Here is an 8,216-nt window from a genome sequence, read left to right as displayed (position 1 = left end):
CAGAGCAGAGCAGATGGACACACAGGTAAGATCACAGTGGTAAAGGGCTATAATTGGACCTGGGCCTCTGCCCGTAAACCCCCCCTTTTCCTGCTCGTCATTTCAATCCTTTTAATTATGTGATCTGATTTCACATGACATTGCAAATCTGTTTACATGCAGCAAGGGTGATTCGTAAAAAAATAAACTGTCAATGGAAAGTCGATTGTCGCTGGTATTGCCGGACTGTTTATCAGATGCAGATACAGTCGCTGGGCTCTAATCCCACTGAGCAGATGGACAGACAGGTAGCTCCACTGTCACACGAGCTCATGAACGATGGTCTGGCTCTCTATCTGCACCCACCATGTCCACACACACTGTCATCAAATAAAAAAAACATATAAAGAAAGTAATTACTACATGCACCGTAATCTCATGGAGCAGATGGCAATCTTACAGCCATTACTCTTCCTATCACATTTTATTAGTGAAGATGAGATAACGCCCTAACAATTGTGGTGAGCTGCGCTATGTTGGGCGCGATCGCCTCCTCCGTGACCGCCGCAACTCGAGGGACTTGAGGTCGTGCATGATTTGGATGGTAAATGGTAGGGATTTCTCACGGTGGGGGCGAATAATGTGTTTATTAAATCGTTTCAATATCAACAAACGAGTTCACGCAAGCGTGTCGGCTCCAAACAACTCTCCCTATGCGTTTCTAAACGTAGCAGTGTGTGAATTCTGTGTCGCCCGACTACATCTTTGTCTTTTGGAGGCAACAGCAACACCGCACAAAGGTTTGTAGTATGACTGGAAAGTACCAAATAAAGCAGTGGAGACAAATGCCTCTTGGCTCCGCCCCTGCGCTGCTGGGTGTATCCACACAAACACTCCCTCCATCAGGTGTCTGATGGTATTGCTAGAGGGGAAGTGTAGGACATACAAAAACAATGTCACATTGTTTCTATTCAGAGGCTGAAGTTACATACTGCAGCTTTAAAGGGGAGGATTGGCGGAACAGGATCAGTTCATTAACTAGTGCCACTACTAGTACCTCAAAGGGTTACTTGAGTATAAGTACGAGTATCTTACCAGAAAATGACTTTGGTAGAAGTTGAAGTCACATTTTACAGTATTACTTCAGTGAAACTATTGAAGTATATCATATGACATTAATTGTACCAAAGGTAACGAAAGTCATTTTCTGGTATAAAATGTACTGAAGTTTTAGAAGTAAAAATAAAAGCGAGGAGTTAGAATTGAGCGACAGCAGCTCAGTGGTAGAGCAAGTTGTCTCTCAACTGGAAGGTTGTGGGTTTGATTCTCAGCTCCGCTAGTGTATATGTGTCCTTGACACGTAAGACACTTAACCCCACGTTGCTCCTCGTGGCTGTGATGGCAGTGTGTGAATGGGTGTGACAGATGTGTGACCAACCTTTCTTCTGATAGGGGAAATGTATCGGAGTAAAAGTTGCTAGAAATATAAATAAAGTACAGATACATGAATGTTGTACTATATGTATATTCAATCCCTGGTAACCTAAGGTATTTTAATATTACCCTAAAATTCTTAAGCTTTAAAATATAAATCCTTTTTTTTTGTTGGAAAACCAGCCAAGAAAACATGTAAAGAGAGAAGACTGACATCATGTGTGGTTACATAAAGGCCACCATAGTTCCCCAATGGGAGGGCTGAATGAGTAAATCCTCCATCTGTTACAATATTCAGTCTCACCATTAGATGTCACTCATTCTTACACACTGGATCTATTTGAAGTTTAGGCACGGACTGCAACCAAAATGTGTGCTCCCTGGCAAATGAACAGAATTCTGTATTAATCGAGGTTGTATTTTTGTCATAGATTTCATCTATGAGAGGAATACTTATTATTTGGCCAACTCTAAATTAGCAGCTCACATTCTTGAGCACAAACCTAAACAATGAAGCGCTGGCGCCGTCATTCGTCTCCAGAATGTGTCTCTTTATATTTCCACTGAGTCTGACCTAACTGGGGCAGAGGACCGATAACTCAACGATGCAGTCCTCCAGAAGGTCAGCTCTCGGTATAAGCAGAGAAAGGCCTCCAAAAATACCATAACTCTGGCTTTGGGCAGCCCATGGCCAAGTGGAAAGGGAACTTGACTTGTAACCAGAGGGTCGCTGGTTCAAATCCCCACCTGGCCAAAAAGGGCTGAGCAAGGTACCCAACCCCCACTGCTCCTAATTCTAGCATGAGGAATGCGGAGGAAGGAGGAATACTTTCCCTAAGGGGATTAATAAAACTAACTTAACTTTTTTTCGCAGAGAGACAGACAGAGGATGCCCAACTGTCAACATCTACTTGTCCATGTTTGGCATCGTCTCAGTTCTCCTCAGATCTGAGTCGCTTCCAATAAAGCTTTTCAACTTCATTTCATCTTTGACTCCAGGAACTCCATCCTTGGTTGTCTCACCTGATAATCAAATCTATATTATCTACTGTATATATGATATTCAAGACTTGTTGCAGATATGACGACAGTCTGGTGTGGTTTTTTTTCTTCTTTCATTTCTTTTCTTTTCAACAAGATGGTTTTATTGTAAAGGACTGTCAGATACACCGATTCATACATTGGAGTCCTGGCGTTTAGTTGAATACATTAAACAGTGATATCATTCATGTCAATTTCCCAAACGGAAATAATGTATTATTCAGTCTCTGAGATTTACCGTGGGTCCTCCTCCCTCCTTTGAGTAAAAAGATGTCGTTTGAACAAAGTGTCCTGACTCACGGAATAAATCCACCTTTTAGTAATTACCTAGGAAATAATCTCTTTCTCAAAACAAACACCAAACAGATCAGCAGGCTGTGAACAATCTCGGTATAATAAAAAAAAAAAAAAAAGCTTGAAAGCTCCAGAGAGGGATTACACAACAGTTTTCCACAGAGACTTTAGAGATTCATTAACCCGCACTCAAGATGTATATAATCAGCTTATAGTTTAGTTTTGCGCCTGCGACCGACATAGTCGAACTAGTTATTTTTTTTTAAAAAAAGTGCTGACTCAGCGTGTTCTCTATCTCCCCCTGTGACAACAAACTGATTGCAAACTTTGAGTTATTTGTCGGAGCAATATATTGTAGTTATGGGCCGCCTTTTAGAAAGCAGTGGGAGACTTGTAGAGGATGATGAATTGGGGACGTTTGGCAGGAAGTAGAGTCGTCCCTTCACGGCCTCTGTTTCTGTCCCCGTCAGGACGTGTGTGTGTGTGTGTGTGTGTGTCGACAAGGGCTGATTATGTTTTCATCTGTGGATGGCTGCCTGTCACACAATGGAGCGATGCACACGTTAACGCAAACGCTGTATTTAAAGGGATAATTCAGGTTTTTTTTAATGGTGCTGAAACTGAGTCAGCACTGTCTGCTGGGACACAAGTGACACAACAGATTTTTAACACTTAAGAAACGGCTCAATAACACCAGCTCTAGTCTAAGATACATTAAGAATATGATGGCCCATTTATTTTTGCTGTTAAGACAGGCTTTTTGTAAACCGCTCCATCGCCACACCAAAGTCTATAGAGAAAATCATCGATTTTACAATGCGCCACGCGGGGGTTGTTTATCCGCCGCTGCCTCCATTAGTAAGTTCAAATGTGTCATTTAGTAACTTTGGTGTTTGAAATCCTTCATTTAGCCTTTTCTAAGTGACATAATCTTATCTGACAAGGCAACAGTAGACCGACAGCTCCTGTGTCCCCATGAGCTCAAATCATTGATTTTCATAATGGACTTTGGTGCAGGAGAGTAAACTGTTAAACAGTGGAGAACATAATTCTTTAAATCCCTTCTTTGTGGCCCGTCTTGTACTGTGCTGCCACATTAGATCACTCTGGCATTATGTGGACATTTGAATAAAGGGAGAGATCTGCAGCTCCTGCGTTTCAAAATGTGCGCTGTGTACTTTCTACTGCTCCATATGGTTTGGTTTGGCTTATTTGCACATTTATAATTGAAACATCAGAGAGAAATAACTCATAACAGAACATGTGTGCAGGTGACGTACAAACTCATTATGGCCGTATGTTAATACCTTGCGTACAAATGGTAAAACACGATAACAATGCAAAGTTAAACATCAATCGACCTCATTGCATTTGTGTGTACAGTTAATGTTCCATCTGTGAAAGGCTCTATATTGATTGCCTATAAATTATCATTATTATTATTATTATCATTATTATATAAAAAAACATGTATTTTGATTTTGTGGCTGTAGAATTGTCAATAAAAATTAAATAAGTGAGCCCTTTCGGTTCCTTTTTCCAAGATAACTTTCACTTTTTGATATCTGGCAGTGAATTATGGCACTGAGAAGGTGACGTCACAAACACGTGAAGTCCTGAGGGCTTATGGGCACAAAGCTCTATTTCTCTGCTTTGCTGTATCCATTCATCTTATACTGCTTTATTTCCTATGTGAGGCGAGGTCAGATCTCCAGTCCATGTAGTTTTTGAATTTCCTAGATAGTCTAGGAGTTACGGTAATAAGAAGTACACATTCCAAATCCTCCATAAGCTTTAGATCTAAATGAATAACCGTTTGATCTGTATGTTTATATCTGATTCTTGGAGTGTTGATAAAGCATTAACTATTCGTAAAGTTTCAATTGTTTTCATTTCAAAGCCTCTCTGTTTCCTAACATCTTTCTTGTAACACGCTATCAGTGCACCATGTTTACTGAGGAACACCTTTGGAAAAGGTCACCAAGATGTTTGTTGGCAAAGCGGCTGATGAGTGACTTCTGTACAAGAGGAAACAGTGAAGTAAACATGCAGGAACAGTTAATCCTGAATAAATAGAGCTGCTTTGCAGCTCCAGAGGAGCATGAAATCCAACTACTAATTGCACTGTGTCTGAGTCTTTCTCACAAACAGCCCTCAGGGCTTCGCCACACGGCGATGTGTTGCTGTTGGTATACACGTCATGCAATGCAGTCATTTTTTTGTATGTTGCTTTTGTTTGAATGTTCAAGTTTGCGTGAATGCAAAGCAACGTGGACATTTCTCATTAGCTCAACTCGAGAAAAAGAGAGAAAACGAGTACCAAAGGAGAGTGTGTGTCCTTTTAAAAGTTGTTTTTCTCTCAGATTCATGACATTTCTACCAGGCGAAAAAGCTTTGGAACTTCTGTTGTTTATCAGTGATTTCTGCAGTCCAGGGTGTTAAGAAGACAGTTTTCAGTTTGATTTGAAGAACGTTAATTTGAAGACTCACATTATTTGTGCCGAGTCCCGGCACTTTTCATTTTAACACAGTATTTCATTTTATTTTCTCACAGCACCTTTAAAAACAAAAAAAAACCTTCAGATTTTATTTAATTTACTACCGGCAGGGTAAACTAGCATAAAACTAAAAATAAAACATTTAGTTTTACATGTTTCACTGTCTTGTTCAATTTAACTTGACCAATATCAAATTTTGCTTTTTTATGGCTGGTGCCAATAACGCTGATAGCCGATATATGTCTGTTTTTGGTTGATTTTATTGTATTTCCCTCCATCAACAGGTTTATAGTAAGCGTTCAATTGCTAAATTGTATGTATTCATTTTACAAATGAATGGCACCAGTTTCATGGATGATTATTCTGTTGTGTATTTTCTCGACTAGTCGTTTGGACCTTTAAAAAGTCACAACAAATGTTGAGTGAAAATGTTTTTGTCCACAAACCAGCATTATGGTGTTTTAATCACCTCTTTGTTAAGAGACCAGAACATATTGACATGTAGGAAGCAAGGAGAAGTTGTTTTAATCCCTAAACACAAAAATAGTTGACGGTTCATCTTTCATATAACAACACTTTCTGGTTTATCTTCCGTAAAGTTAAGATGACTTTGAGCAACATGTTTCAGTTTGATGATTAGGAGCATGATTATGTCTATTAATCCATATTCAAATGGACCACCAGGGTGAGTGGACAGTGATGAGTTAAAAGCAGGAGTACAGTAGCTCAGCCGGTGCTTGCATGTCCGCCATGGGGCGCAGAGACCAGAGGAGGAGACCAACACACATCCCGGTTAATCCCTGCGCCTTTTGCCGTGGACATAATTAGATTACAGCGCACGGTGCACCGATCACCATCCCTGCTGCTGCTGCTGCTGCTGCTGCTCCTGCGGTAAATGCGAGTCTTACCTCAAGACAAAACCACCCCCTCTGATTCTGCATCCCCTCTCTCTCTCTCTCTCTCTCTCTCTATGGTTGAGAGAGCAAAGGGACAACAGAGGAGGAGATATACTGTTACTCTCTCTCTCTCTCCCCCACACAGCTCGTATAGTTTCCCAGCAAGTCCCACACTGGGGACTTCAACTCAGAGAGAAGAGGAAGACTACGCTCCTCCTGGATGAAGGCCACAGCAGAGTCATCTCTTTTTTTTTATTTTTTTATTGACTTTAAGATAAACTACTATCTTAGAAATTATTTTTAGCCTTAAAGGCGCGGACGGAGGGTTCCCTCCCTCCTTCCTCCTCCTCCTCCTCCTCTTCTTGCTTAAAAAGTGGTGTCGGTGCACACAGGCTGCTGTAGTCGTGGTCGGTGGATGAGTTGCGCGGATGTTATTACGTGGATTTTCGCTTCAACGTGGACTGCAACAGTGTGCGAGGGAAAGTAGATTTAAAACCGTATGGCTTCAACGGGGATAACGAGGTAAGTCGTATATGCGACGCAGCTCTGTGGTGGTGGTGGTGGTGGAGAGTTTGCGGACCCCTTTCTTTAAATGCTGCTTTTGAATCATCTGTCGCCTGCTTTTCCACTCACAAATGTGTGTAGAAGAGGAGAAATAGACGAGGTTTGAGCTGCTGACACACGTTTGCGGGAAAGAAAGAAGAAAAAAAACTCCTTGGCCGCAGCAGTTTGAACAGTTCGCTGTCCGTGGTGCTGAAAACCCGCCGAGGCGCTTACTGTTGCTGCTGGTTTAGTAAATTGATGACTTGGGTTATTTCAAGGCAACAGCCGAGGCTCCACATGATGCAACACGCCGCTTTAATTCATTTCACAGCTTGTCGCGTTGTGTGGATGCGCTGTTCATCCCAGTAACTCAGACGCGAACTTCACTCCTGTGCTCGGTTTTCATGTAAGCAGCAGCACTCCAGTCTGTCTCCTACAGTAAATACTCGGTTTGTTATTTGTGATATTAAAGCGAATGACTGAAGAAGTAATTATCTCACAATAATAGGTTGAATCCACCACAGACATGTGAGATATGAAACATCCGATTTTTTTTTTAAAAAAAAAAAGAAGAAGAAATTGAAACCGATCACTTTCCTCCTCTCAAATACTTTTGGCATTTTGTTTATTTTCTATTTTTACGACAATTGGTCTTCAAATGGGGTTTCATACGTCCACTGGTCACTTCTCTTGGCATGATGTGTACCTATTAAAGTGGCTGGAGTGGTATTCTGCTGCTGGAGCTTATCTGTTCCACTGTGATGTGTGTTCAGACACTGTCTTCATCCTTCCTTGGCTGCAACAAGTGAGTTATTATTGTCTTTCTAGCTTTTTGAATCACTCTGGTCTTTCTCCTCCGACTTTTTGGGGCATATTCTCCCAGAAAGCTGCTGCTGCTGATGCTGCTGCTCACTGGATATTTGCATACTTTCAGCCATTCTGAAATACTCTCACCCACAACCACAGCACATAAAAAAAGAATCACCACTCTGCCTCATTGTGGAGCTCAGTTTGAACTTCAGCAGCTCGTCTTCGTGTTGTCTACATGACTGAGTGTATTGAGTTGCTGCCATGGGATTGGGTGATAAGATACTAGTAGTTTGAACAATGTACCTAATAAATTTGCCGACAAGTGAACTTTTTAGAACTTTCACTGTAAAAAAAAACTCATTAATAAAGTGTTTTTGTACATTTCTGTACATTAATTACATTTGCATGTCATTTGGATCGGAATTTTTAAAAAAAATGTGACCAATTATATTTTTAAGATTTTTTAAAGATTTTTTTTGCAGTGTGCAGTGGACTTGAATGTGTGTTTGTTACTCTGTGTCTCCTTAACGTTTTATTTTTATTTAATTTATCTGTTTGTTTTTGAATTGAACTGAATACTGATGGCATATATATTCATTCATTCAGTCTTTGTTTATGAAGGACTTCAGATTGGAGCTGAATGATGTGGGTAAACACATAATCACATTTAAGTCACTCACTATCAGTGATGCTCATGACCGATGCCAGATCATTAAACTTT

The 8,216-nt window shown here is 40.7% G+C and overlaps 1 protein-coding gene across 1 annotated transcript in view; it reads left to right on the top strand.

The window, feature by feature from the left end:
• Positions 1-6,288: 6,288 nt before the first annotated feature.
• The window catches only part of LOC122759230 (protocadherin-15-like), a 226,307-nt gene continuing 224,379 nt past the window's right edge, over positions 6,289-8,216 (top strand). Inside the window, exon 1 of the mRNA XM_044013918.1 lies at positions 6,289-6,664. The gene's annotated coding sequence lies outside the window, so the exon portion shown is untranslated. The remainder of the gene's footprint in view (positions 6,665-8,216) is intronic.

Source organism: Solea senegalensis, linkage group LG18, assembly GCF_019176455.1.
Source record: "Solea senegalensis isolate Sse05_10M linkage group LG18, IFAPA_SoseM_1, whole genome shotgun sequence".
Lineage (NCBI taxonomy): Eukaryota > Metazoa > Chordata > Actinopteri > Pleuronectiformes > Soleidae > Solea > Solea senegalensis.
The sequence above is the reverse complement of the archived record's forward strand: the minus strand, read 5'-3'. Positions and strand labels throughout refer to the sequence as shown.